An 11,500-nucleotide genomic window follows, 5' to 3' on the forward strand; every position below is an offset into this window, starting at 1 on the left:
CTGGGAGACCAAAGGGGCAGATAGCCGTTAGCTGTAAACAAGAGAGGACGCTGAATAAAGATGGTCCGAGATAACACACTGTGTCTGCCTGAGTTCTTTGGCCGGACACTACACCCACTGTGTGTGATTGTGACTACAATGTGGGAGAAACATCACAATTAGTGGTATAGTGCAACTGTGCATTCTGTGTGAAACTCACAAGTGGGGTTGTGCTGAAATGATATTTAATTGTGATAAACGTGAACATAATTAAATTGAGGGAGAAATGGAGGACAAGAGGTTTGGAGTTATGTAGCACGAGCAGAAAGAAGGAAAAACAATGAATGGCTGTAGGCTGTTGTTAAAGAACTGTTTTATGTTTCTAAAGTGTGTCATATTTATCTGTTGTGAAATCTACAAGGACTGAAGAAAAGGAAGTTGCCGAAACCCAGGATCGAACCAGGGACCTTTAGATCTTCAGGCTAACACTCGCCGAACTGAGCTATTTCATCCGGTTATGAACATGTACCCTGACGTGTCCTGGGGTTACCTTTCAATGCCAACCAATTCAATCTTTATTTCGTTGCTAATGCAACATAAAAGAAATACAATTATACAATGATAAAAGAGTACATTATACAAGAAACCAGTAATCAATACTATGCGTCACCACTATGGAACAATCAGTTATAGATTACAATTATCACAAATTTATAAATAGTTTAAAAATACATCCTTGCAAGATTAAAAAATCATTAAATGGACTTTATAACAGCCAAGGCCTAAAGTTTAAAAAAAATTTACAAGGTAAAACAAGCAGAAAAACATGGTCCATAATTTGGTCAGATACACGTAATATGATGATTAGAATGGAAGAGACATTTTCAACCTAATGAAATTTACAGCCAGGAGAAATCTACTAATTCCAAACACAATTACTTGGCTGGTATCCGATTTTAAAATTCTACCAGCTTCCTTATGGGATCTAGAGCCAATGAGACGACATAGTGGCACGATCCATTTTTTCCTTACTTTACTGTAACTGTGACAAAAGAACAATATATGTAAAGTGTCTTCCCTTATATTATTAGGACATAAAGTGCAGCAGTCACTGTTTGCCGTCCCCCATTTTTTCTCTAATACCTTAATTCTCAATATACCGTATCTATATTTGAGGTACAGGGTTTTAGCCAATGGCGGCTGAACCTCATCAAGAAATGATTCAAAACTAGCCACATTTTTAACCATTAAACATTTTTCAGTTAAAGGACCATGCGTTCTAACATACGCAGAATCGTGGCTCATATAGGACCAAAAAGACAATTTTACAATTTTCTTAGAGGCCATAATTAAGGACTCTGGCTCACTCCAGAAGTGGGCTAAACCGAGTTTAGATAACCAAACTCTTACGTGTTTAAACCAGTAAATTTGGTTACCACTATCTAGGTTCAGTACTTCTTTCAACCCATTTTTGTAGTCAGACAGTTCAGGGGTTGTCCCTAATCTAACCCATAGAAGTAATGGTCTCAGCATAGCATGGTGGTCAGTGTGCTTAATGTTTAAATCCAAGAATAGTGGGACCAATGGAGTATTAGTGGGTATTTTTAGTAATCCCCTAACAAACTTGTTCTCCAGTGTTTCAAAGGTTTTCCTGCAAACAGGTCCCCATAGTTCAGCCCCATACAAAGCAGCTGATTGGACCTTGTACCTAAAGATCTCTATAGCTGGGGTTACTGCCTTATTTACACATTTATTATGTCTTTTTAGGATAGGAAGACAATTTTGTTTAAACAATATTTTTCATTTTTCTACCTGGGATCTCCATCCCATTGAGGAGTCTAATAAGACCCCTAAATATGTGAAGCTCTGTTCATATTCGAGCTTATGACCATTTAAAACTAGATTTTTTTTAAAACTTTTGTGCGGGTTTAGCGCCATGTATTTGGTTTTTTTTACATTAATTTCTAACCCTTTTACGGAACAATATTCCTGGAATCTATCAAGTAGAATCTGGAGGCCCCTTGGGGTTTGTGAGATGAGAATCGTGTCGTCCGCGAAAAGGAGGGACGGTACGCGTTCCCCACCCAATCGAGGCGAATCATTATCACAATTCTCCATATAAGCCGCAATATCATTGACAAAGAGGGAGAATAGTGTGGGAGCCAGTACGCATCCCTGGCGTACTCCTCTTTTTTATTGGAATTCGGTCTGTGAGTTCCCAATTTGGGCCCCACCTGACCTTGGCATAGTTCTCCTGATGCAGGCCCATCATCAATTTTAGAAGTTCCCCAGGGAGTCCCTGCCTTTCCAAGGATTTCCAAAGCAAGTCACGTGGTATCAGGTCAAATGCTGCTCGTAAATCCACAAAGGTCACATACAAGTGGCCCTTGCGGATGATGACATATTTCCAGTACAAGCAGCATAACCTTAATACCTGGTCTATGGTCCCAGTTTTTTCCCTAAACCCCGCCTGATATTTTGATAAAATTAGTTTTTCATCTAGCCATGTGTTTATACGATTTAATATATGCCTGGCGTAAATCTTTTGGGTTATATCTAAAAGACTAATGGGGCGATAGTTGGCTGGATCGCCCCTATCCCCCTTTTTAAAAATAGTGATAATTTCTGCTCCTTCCCAAGTGTCTGGGATTTGGTCGCCAGCCGCAATAGCATTGAATAAATGGTTTAAATATGGCGCCCAAACATCCGTGCTATGCAAATAAAGATCGCCTGGAATTTTATCAAGTCCGGGTGCCTTCCCTTGTTTAACTGAAGCGAGTGCTAGTTCCATTTCGTGTAAATCAAAAACTACCTGTGGAAATAAATTCACTGGCTGATTTGTAATCGGTTCTTCCAGAGATGTGACCTCAGTGGTTTTAGCTGCATACAACGTTGTAAAATGTTTGACCCACGTGCCCTCAACTAAGAAAACCTCTCTGGAGCCTCTCTCGTGTTTATTCCCCTTAGCCGCTAATTCCCAAAAGTGCCTCTGGTCCTTAGTTATAGCAGCTTGTAACATGCTGGACCACAGTTCCTCGTCCCAAGAGGTTTTTGCTTTTATCAAAGTTGCATTGTGAAATTTCCTTTTGACTCTAATTTCCTCCGGACTTTTTCTTTTAATTGCCTCAATCAATGCGGTTTTAGCAGCACGGCATTCCTTATTATACCAAGGTTTCCCGGCTGGTTTACCATTTCCTGTACCAGTCCCCTTTTTTGGTCTTTTTGTTAGAAGACCCAGCAGTTGACTGAAGAATAACTTATGTAATTTAATAAATTCCCCAGTTTCATAGCTGAGAGGGCAATAGGATTCAAATGTATTTGCAAAGGTGCAATAAATACTGGATAGAAGATTCTCTCTCTCCAGTATGTATGCCCATTTGACAGCCCTTCGGTTATTGCTAACTATGATGTTGTTTAGTATTGGTAATACTTGTGTGACGCCTCCCTCAGTATTTCCCTGCCCCTTTAAAAGATTTTTATGAAAACTAGTTTCCAGGGGATAGTGATCACTGTCGAATCTCTCCTTGACTTTTAAATCAATTGTGTATGGCCACAGATCAAAAGAAATAATAACATAGTCTAGGTTACTTTTGTAATCTCGCCTCCTGAAGGTGGGAGCTTTTGGGCTATCAGATGGCATGCGCCCATTACAAGCCCTCAGACCATGGCTAGTCAAGAGCCTAGTGATCAGAAGGGCTAAAGAAGTCCCAGCTACGGTTCCATTATCAATCAGTAGAGGTATCTTGTTAGCCATATCCTCCTCTTCATACAGATTGACCATACCCGTGATCGGTTCATAATTACAATTGATGTCCCCACATAAGATTATACTTGCATCTGGCTCTAGGGTATCCATGAAAGTCTCCAATTTTTCAATACATGGCGACACCTTGTGAGATGGATGAGGACTATTATACACATTTATAAGGTTAATCACCCTTTTGTCCTCTGTGGTTAATTCCAGACCGAGTATATCTAGTGAATCGGCATTTAAGATTTTAATGCTGATATTGATAGATACACTGATCCATATTAGTAGGCCTCCTGAGGCTCGTCCTCTTAATGAAGGCACAGCCTCAATTTGACATGTTTTATATCCCACTCTATGGACCTGGTCCGTAGCCCATGTCTCCTGTAACATGCAAATATCAAAATAGTTCACATAAGAATTCCAATTAGGATCACATATTTTTGCACGCACCCCCGCAACATTCCATGAAACTAGTGTAACTAGTGAAACTCGAGAGGGCCCTTCATTTGACCCACAATTGCCCGCTAATGTAAGTGAGGGCGGGCCACTATTAACCCCGATACCAGTTGCAATGTCGAAGTTTTCAGCCATCAGGGGTCTACTTCCATCTTTCACCTTAATGCCATCAATATTACAAATATATGCACCTCCACTATCTCCACTGCCTCCCTCTCTGTTCATTAAACATCAATCACAGTCATCCAACCCACTGAACACATCAAACCTATTAGATGTTTCCAGTGGCGTGAATGGGATTAAATGAGCCATTCTACTGTGTTCACTTGTGTTGTATTCCACCCAGAAACAACAGGGGCTGGTAGTGGTTGATACATATGAACAGGATTATTTGCAGATTCCATATTGGAAAAATATTTATCAAGAGGGGCTTTGCCAGTTACCGATTGCTGTGGAAATACTATAGATCTTGGATAAAAATAAGTTAGTGGGCGTGGTATAATACAATTGTTCACATTACCATGTGGCCAAGACAATATATATTGAGCAGCATTTATGTCTCTGAAATTCACCACAACCACGTCTCCCCCTATATCCTTTGGTCTACCACCTAACCAAGGCAAACGTTGGACATGAACTATTTCACCATTAATATTACTAGCTTTTGGTCTATATAAGGATAACCAGTGCATAATTTTGTTCTTGAGTTGGAAGAAGCCTTCCCGCTTGTTTCCAGATAGTTCTGGTACCCCAGTGAGCACCGCCACATGAGGTACAGCTTCTGGCGGGAGTTCAGTAGGTGGTCTCCTGCCTTGGGCTCCTCTTGTGTATCTGGCTTCAACTGCTTCCAATCTTGGCAACCCATTAAATGAGTTACCCGGTTCCCTTACTAAATTATTATTAACAGCAGAGTCCGGAATACGATTTGCTGATTTTTTAGCCAGGCTTGGTTTGGGAGTAGGGAGGTTTTTGGGTGCAGATAGAATGCTTGTAGACTGTTTGTTAGTTACAGCTGGTAAGGCTGTTATCAGACTGTTGTTACAAGGACTGATAGTAGAAGATGTTGCCACAGCGTTATCTAATGAAGGAGTATACGCCAAAGTTGATGGTTGGCTGGGGATTGTTGCTGTTGTTGGGCCTTGATTTCCTAAGGACCTGGTAGAGGTCCTTTGTGTGGCCAGATCTGCCTCTCTTTTCCCCAGTCTTAACTCCACTCCTTTTAGTCTTTCAACTATGGCTTGCGCGTAGCTCCTCACAATGAGTTCTATGCTATCAAGCAAATTACTAGTAGGGATAGATGTTGACCCTTCTATGTTTGAGGCGTGTTCAGTATTGAAATCAGTGACCAGATGAGGGTGGATAAAGATAGTCCTGGAGAGTTTGGCGCAATTGCTGCAACTTCCTTAGCAACCAATGTTCCTGAGGCTTCAGAGCAAATAGAATTGGGCTTTTTTCCAAAATCAGAATGACTCATCTTTGGCTTTGTTGGGTCCAATTTTTTGCATCTCCTTTTAGTAGGTGGAGGGCCATGGATCTTGTGTGGTAGGGGCCTCATTATTTTTCCTCTCACAACCTTCCCTGGCCTAGGTGTTGGTGAAATTATAATGTTTGGTACATTAGGGGTACCAGAGGGTTCAAGAGAAATGGTGGCTGTTTCAGATTGTGTTGGACCACAAGAAGGCGCCAAACACTCCCTTAGAAGTATAGGAACACTATCCCCCGTTGATGTAATATCCATGGTATCGGCAAACAGATCCTTGTCTGCTGTGACATCAGGAGTAGGCTCAGATAGGGCCCTGTTCTTAATTTGTTCAATAGAACGACGGTGATCAGCCCGACGTTCAGCTAATAATAAGTCTTTTGACCCTTCAAAGGTACGTTTGGGAAAATAATTATCTAGGGTGCCGTTCACCAAACTCCCTGTTTTGTCAAGGGCAGAGGTAGAAGCTGTAACAATTGGTGAACTATGCACAAAGGTAGACATTTCCAGTGGTGTCAAAGTACGGAAAATTTACGCAACTTACTTAAGTACGGACCCACCGCCAGGGGGTCTGGCCCAGTCCAGTCTCCTCAGGCCTCTGAGGGCCTAAGAGGGCCCGCCCTTCGCCCGGGCTTCGCCCCGGGCGCTCCCGCGCGCTCCCGCGCAGCCGGTGCATGTCAAACTAAGTAACCGATTAAGAGCGTGATAGGCGCGGGCGGGGCCGGCAGGGAGAGCAGCCCAGGTGGAAAAGATCAGGCGCGCAGGGACTCCTGGTCCACGGAGTCCATGGCTCCCCTCGCAGCCCTGCCGGAGTCCGCTGTGCACCCCTAACTGACAGTCGATAACCCCACTCTGTCAGCAGCAGCTCCCGCAGTTATGACCGCGCTGCGGGACCCGCGAAGCGGGTCCGGCGAGTTGCTTTGGTGATTCCCGGGGTCTGAAGTGCCAAGAAGATGAGCGGCAGCAGGTAGGTTCAATACAATGGCAGATTTGAGTTCCAGTGATCCCACCGACACAGTTCTTGTGGTCCCGTTTATCTCTGTTGGCGGAGGGGCGGGGCCGGCAGGGAGAGCAGCCCAGGTGGAAAAGATCAGGCGTGTAGGGACTCCTGGTCCACGGAGTCCCTGCCTCCCCTCGCAGCCCTGCCGGAGTCCGCTGTGCACCCCTAACTGGCAGTCGATAACCCCACTCTGTCAGCAGCAGCTCCCGCGGTTATGACCGCGCTGCGGGACCCGCGAAGCGGGTCCGGCGAGTTGCTTTGGTGATTCCCAGGGTCTGACGTGCCAAGAAGATGAGCGGCAGCAGGTAGGTTCAATACAATGGCAGATTTGAGTTCCAGTGATCCCACCGACACAGTTCTTGTGGTCCCGTTTATCTCTGTTGGCGGGGGGGCGGGGCTGGCAGGGAGAGCAGCCCAGGTGGAAAAGATCAGGCGCGCAGGGACTCCTGGTCCACGGAGTCCCTGCCTCCCCTCGCAGCCCTGCCGGAGTCCGCTGTGCACCCCTAACTGACAGTCGATAACCCCACTCTGTCAGCAGCAGCTCCCGCGGTTATGACCGCGCTGCGGGACCCGCGAAGCGGGTCCGGCGAGTTGCTTTGGTGATTCCCAGGGTCTGACGTGCCAAGAAGATGAGCGGCAGCAGGTAGGTTCAATACAATGGCAGATTTGAGTTCCAGTGATCCCACCGACACAGTTCTTGTGGTCCCGTTTATCTCTGTTGGCGGGGGGGCGGGGCCGGCAGGGAGAGCAGCCCAGGTGGAAAAGATCAGGCGCGCAGGGACTCCTGGTCCACGGAGTCCCTGCCTCCCCTAGCAGCCCTGCCGGAGTCCGCTGTGCACCCCTAACTGACAGTCGATAACCCCACTCTGTCAGCAGCAGCTCCCGCGGTTATGACCGCGCTGCGGGACCCGCGCAGCGGGTCCGGCGAGTTGCTTTGGTGATTCCCGGGGTCTGAAGTGCCAAGAAGATGAGCGGCAGCAGGTAGGTTCGATACAATGGCAGATTTGAGTTCCAGTGATCCCACCGGCACAGTTCTTGTGGTCCTGTTTATCTCTGTTGGCGGGGGGGCGGGGCCGGCAGGGAGAGCAGCCCAGGTGGAAAAGATCAGGCGCGCAGGGACTCCTGGTCCACGGAGTCCCTGCCTCCCCTCGCAGCCCTGCCGGAGTCCGCTGTGCACCCCTAACTGACAGTCGATAACCCCACTCTGTCAGCAGCAGCTCCCGCGGTTATGACCGCGCTGCGGGACCCGCAAAGCGGGTCCGGCGAGTTGCTTTGGTGATTCCCGGGGTCTGAAGTGCCAAGAAGATGAGCAGCAGCAGGTAGGTTCAATACAATGGCAGATTTGAGTTCCATGCATATAACAGGCAGATCCATTGCAGCACCAGAGAATCAGTAAGATTCATGTTCAGGTTCACAGGTCTCATCCCAGGATCACAGGTCTCATCGCCAGGTTCACAGGTCACATCCCAGGTTCATAGGTCTCATCCTAGGTTCACTGGTCTCATCGCCAGGTTCACAGGTCTCATCCCAGGTTCACTGGTCTCATCCCAGGTTTACTGGTCTCATCCCAGGTTCAAAGGTCTCATCGACAGGTTCACGGGTCTCATCCCAGGTTCACAGGTCTCATCCCAGGGTCACGGGTCTCATCTCAGGGTCACAGGTCCACCGTCCTCTCTCATCAGCTGCACGGTGTGGGGGTGCTCGCAAATTTTGCTCCAATACCTGATGACCTAACAGTAGTCAAACCAAATATTCTCATGATAGGGATTGGTCTTTCTATCTACGCTGTTTAACCCCTCCCTCCCCTGCAGGTGACGGAACCACTCCGTCATCAGCAGCGGTCGCGCTGTGCTGATGACGGAGCGGTTCCGTCACAGTCCGCTCGGCACGCCTGCGCGGCGCAGATTCCGTGCCTGCGCTGAGCGTTCTATTGAGCGGGCGGGGCCGTGACGGAACCGCTCCGTCATGAGCACAGCGCAACCGCGGCTGGTGATGGAGCGGTTCCGTCACCAGCATGGGCGCGCTGCGCAGCCCCCCGCCCCCTTTTTAAAAAATCACTTACATATGTAACATTGCAAATAGTGAGATGTATAGGTCGGATTAACAAACGATAATGAAATGTATCACAGTGGGATTGCAAACTGTCTGAATGACATATTACGATGGTTCATTTTTGCTTTTTTACAACACGAGAAAGAAATTGGGAAATCATACAATAACTGAAGAAAAAGTGGTCATCAACGTACAAAGAATAATACAAGTCGATAAATTTGTGAATACAGTCGAGCAGATCAGTCGGCACAAGAATCAGATTCTTTCTCAGCATGGCACAGTAAGAATGGAACATCAAGACATTCAGGTACAGATCAGTCATCCGTCAAACACCACAAAGGTGACATCGGAATCCCACAATGAGAAAGGCAACATTCAAGGCAGTCCCAGAGGCCATTCAGCAAGTCGCCAGGACGGCTAGTTCCGTGACCTAGCAATGTTGGTCATGCATGAACCGAATGAAAAATAGCGCTGGAGGTAGTCCCTATGTGGTAGTGTGATCCTTCCTATCCCACCCCCGCAGGAACAAAGGAGTTAATCGATTGGGATTGTGCCTCCTGAGCGAGCTTCGCAGTATATTTCCGGTATGGCCCCCATATGTCTAGTGGTCTGGAAGCGGTAGGAACCATCTCAGAATATTCAGCGTTGTTAACATTACAGTAAGGCATACTACGAAGCCAAGCGCGGACTGTTGGAGCGCGCTTAGCACACCAGAGCAGCGCTACTTCCCGTTTAGCTAAAAGGAAGCCAATGGACGCCAGTTTTCGAAGCGGGTGTGGGAAGTTGGCAACATAACCAAGCAGCGCAATTTCAGGGGTGGGTTGCAGGTCCATGCCAAGTATGTTCCCCAGAGCCTGGTGTACTTGCAGCCAGTAGGTATGCAATTGCGGGCAAGTCCAGGAAAGATGGGCAAAATCAGCCTGCGGGGCTTTGCATTTTGGGCAATTGTGCGGTCTGCTAGGATCTATTCTATGGTCAAGTGCGGGAGTGTGGTACGTCCTTCTCAGGAACTTAAAATGTATACGTTTATGTCGGGTGTTAATGGACACTTCTCTCGTGGTAGCACAACACGCAGCCCATTGATCATCCGTGATCTAGATACCCAGGTCTCCCTCCCAATCAGCGCGTACCTTAGCGTCGAGTGAAGGAACTGAGGCAAGTCATAGCTTATATAACTTAGATACGACATGTGCCCCCGTCTGGTTCTGTATTATGAATGTGAGAGCTGAGGTGTCATCAGGAGGGAGCGGGAATGTGGGGAATTCAGCCCTGAGCATTGAGCGAAGTCTAGTCAGCGTGAATGAGTCCATGAATGTCCTGTCCGTGAAGTGGTGATCTTCCGCAAGGGAAAAGGCATGGCCGTCCGGGAAAAGGTCCCCGACAGTGTGTAGTTGATATTTGGACAGTGTGCGCTGTACCATCGATTCGCCTGAAATGGGGAGCCAGTGGGGGTTGGGCAACGGCAGTGCAGGCGAGTATAGTTTCTCAAGGAGTAAGAGACGTCATATTTTATCCCAAGCCTAACAAGTAGTCGACAAAGGCTGTATGTCTTGCGGGTCTCGGGGGAGTCCCCTAGGAAGGATGGAGGAGAGGGCCACAGGGAGTGCCAAGTCAGCCTCAGGTCTCAGATGAGGAATCCTGGCATCCGGGTGAAACCAAGGGTATGCATACGAGCTCTGTGCTACTAGGTAATAAAGAAAAAAATCTGGTACTCCGAATCCACCACGTTCGTAAGGGAGTGTCAATGTGTGCCAGGCCACACATGGGTTTTTGCCACCCCATATCAGACGCAGAAGTAAGGAGCGAAGTTGTGAAAAAAAAATCTTGGTGAGGGGGATCGGAATATTTTTAAATAAATATAAGAACCGGGGGAGGACAATCAATTTGATGATGGCAATCCGACCAGCCATAGACAGTGGGAGGCGAATCCAGCGTTCCGTGTGATCTTCCAAAAAATCAAGGGCGCAGCCGTAATTCAATCGGACAATGGATACCGTGCCAAGGTGAATGTGTACACCCAAATATTTCACGGAGTCGGTGCTCCATTCCAGAGGGAACGAGCAGGTCCATGGCACGGTGGAGGGGGTGAGCGGGAAAATTACTGACTTGTGCCAATTTATTTTAAGGCCCGTGTAGTCTCCAAAGCGGGAAATCTCCATCAACAGTGGCTCCAGGTTGGACTGAGGAGTCCGAACATACAAAACAGTATCATCGGCATATAGCGAGACCAGTAGCGGGCCGGTGCGAAACTGGAGCCCCCGGTGGAGATGTTTCTCTTGAAAATGTCGCACCAGGGGATCCATCGCAATGATGAACAGGAGCGGGGATAGTGGACACCCCTGGCGGGTGCCTCGTGAAAGTGTGAATCTTTCAGTTATGGTGCCGTTTAATCGTATCCGGGAGGTGGGAGCCGAGTACAGTAACTCCACCGTCGCCACAAACATAGCAGGCATCCCAATTCTTCTCATAATTGACAAAAAAGGCCACTCCAGGGTGTCGAATGCTTTCTCCTCGTCCAGGAACACTGCTGCAGCCGGTGTAGAGGGCTCTATTCTGTGTAAAACAGAAAACAGTGTCCGAAGATTCAGAGAAGTGGATCGATGTGGGACAAATCCAGACTGAGCCGGCGAAAACAAATTGCAAGGACTTTGGCCAGAATTTTGTAGTCCAAGTTTAAGAGGGATAGGGGTCTGTAGGAGCTGCACAAAGAGGGGTCACGGCCTTGCTTAGGTAATAAAACAATAACCGCTTCCCGGAGCGTAGGTGGAAGAACGCCCACCTC

Source organism: Lissotriton vulgaris, chromosome 1_1, assembly GCF_964263255.1.
Source record: "Lissotriton vulgaris chromosome 1_1, aLisVul1.2, whole genome shotgun sequence".
In the NCBI taxonomy this organism is placed as follows: domain Eukaryota; kingdom Metazoa; phylum Chordata; class Amphibia; order Caudata; family Salamandridae; genus Lissotriton; species Lissotriton vulgaris.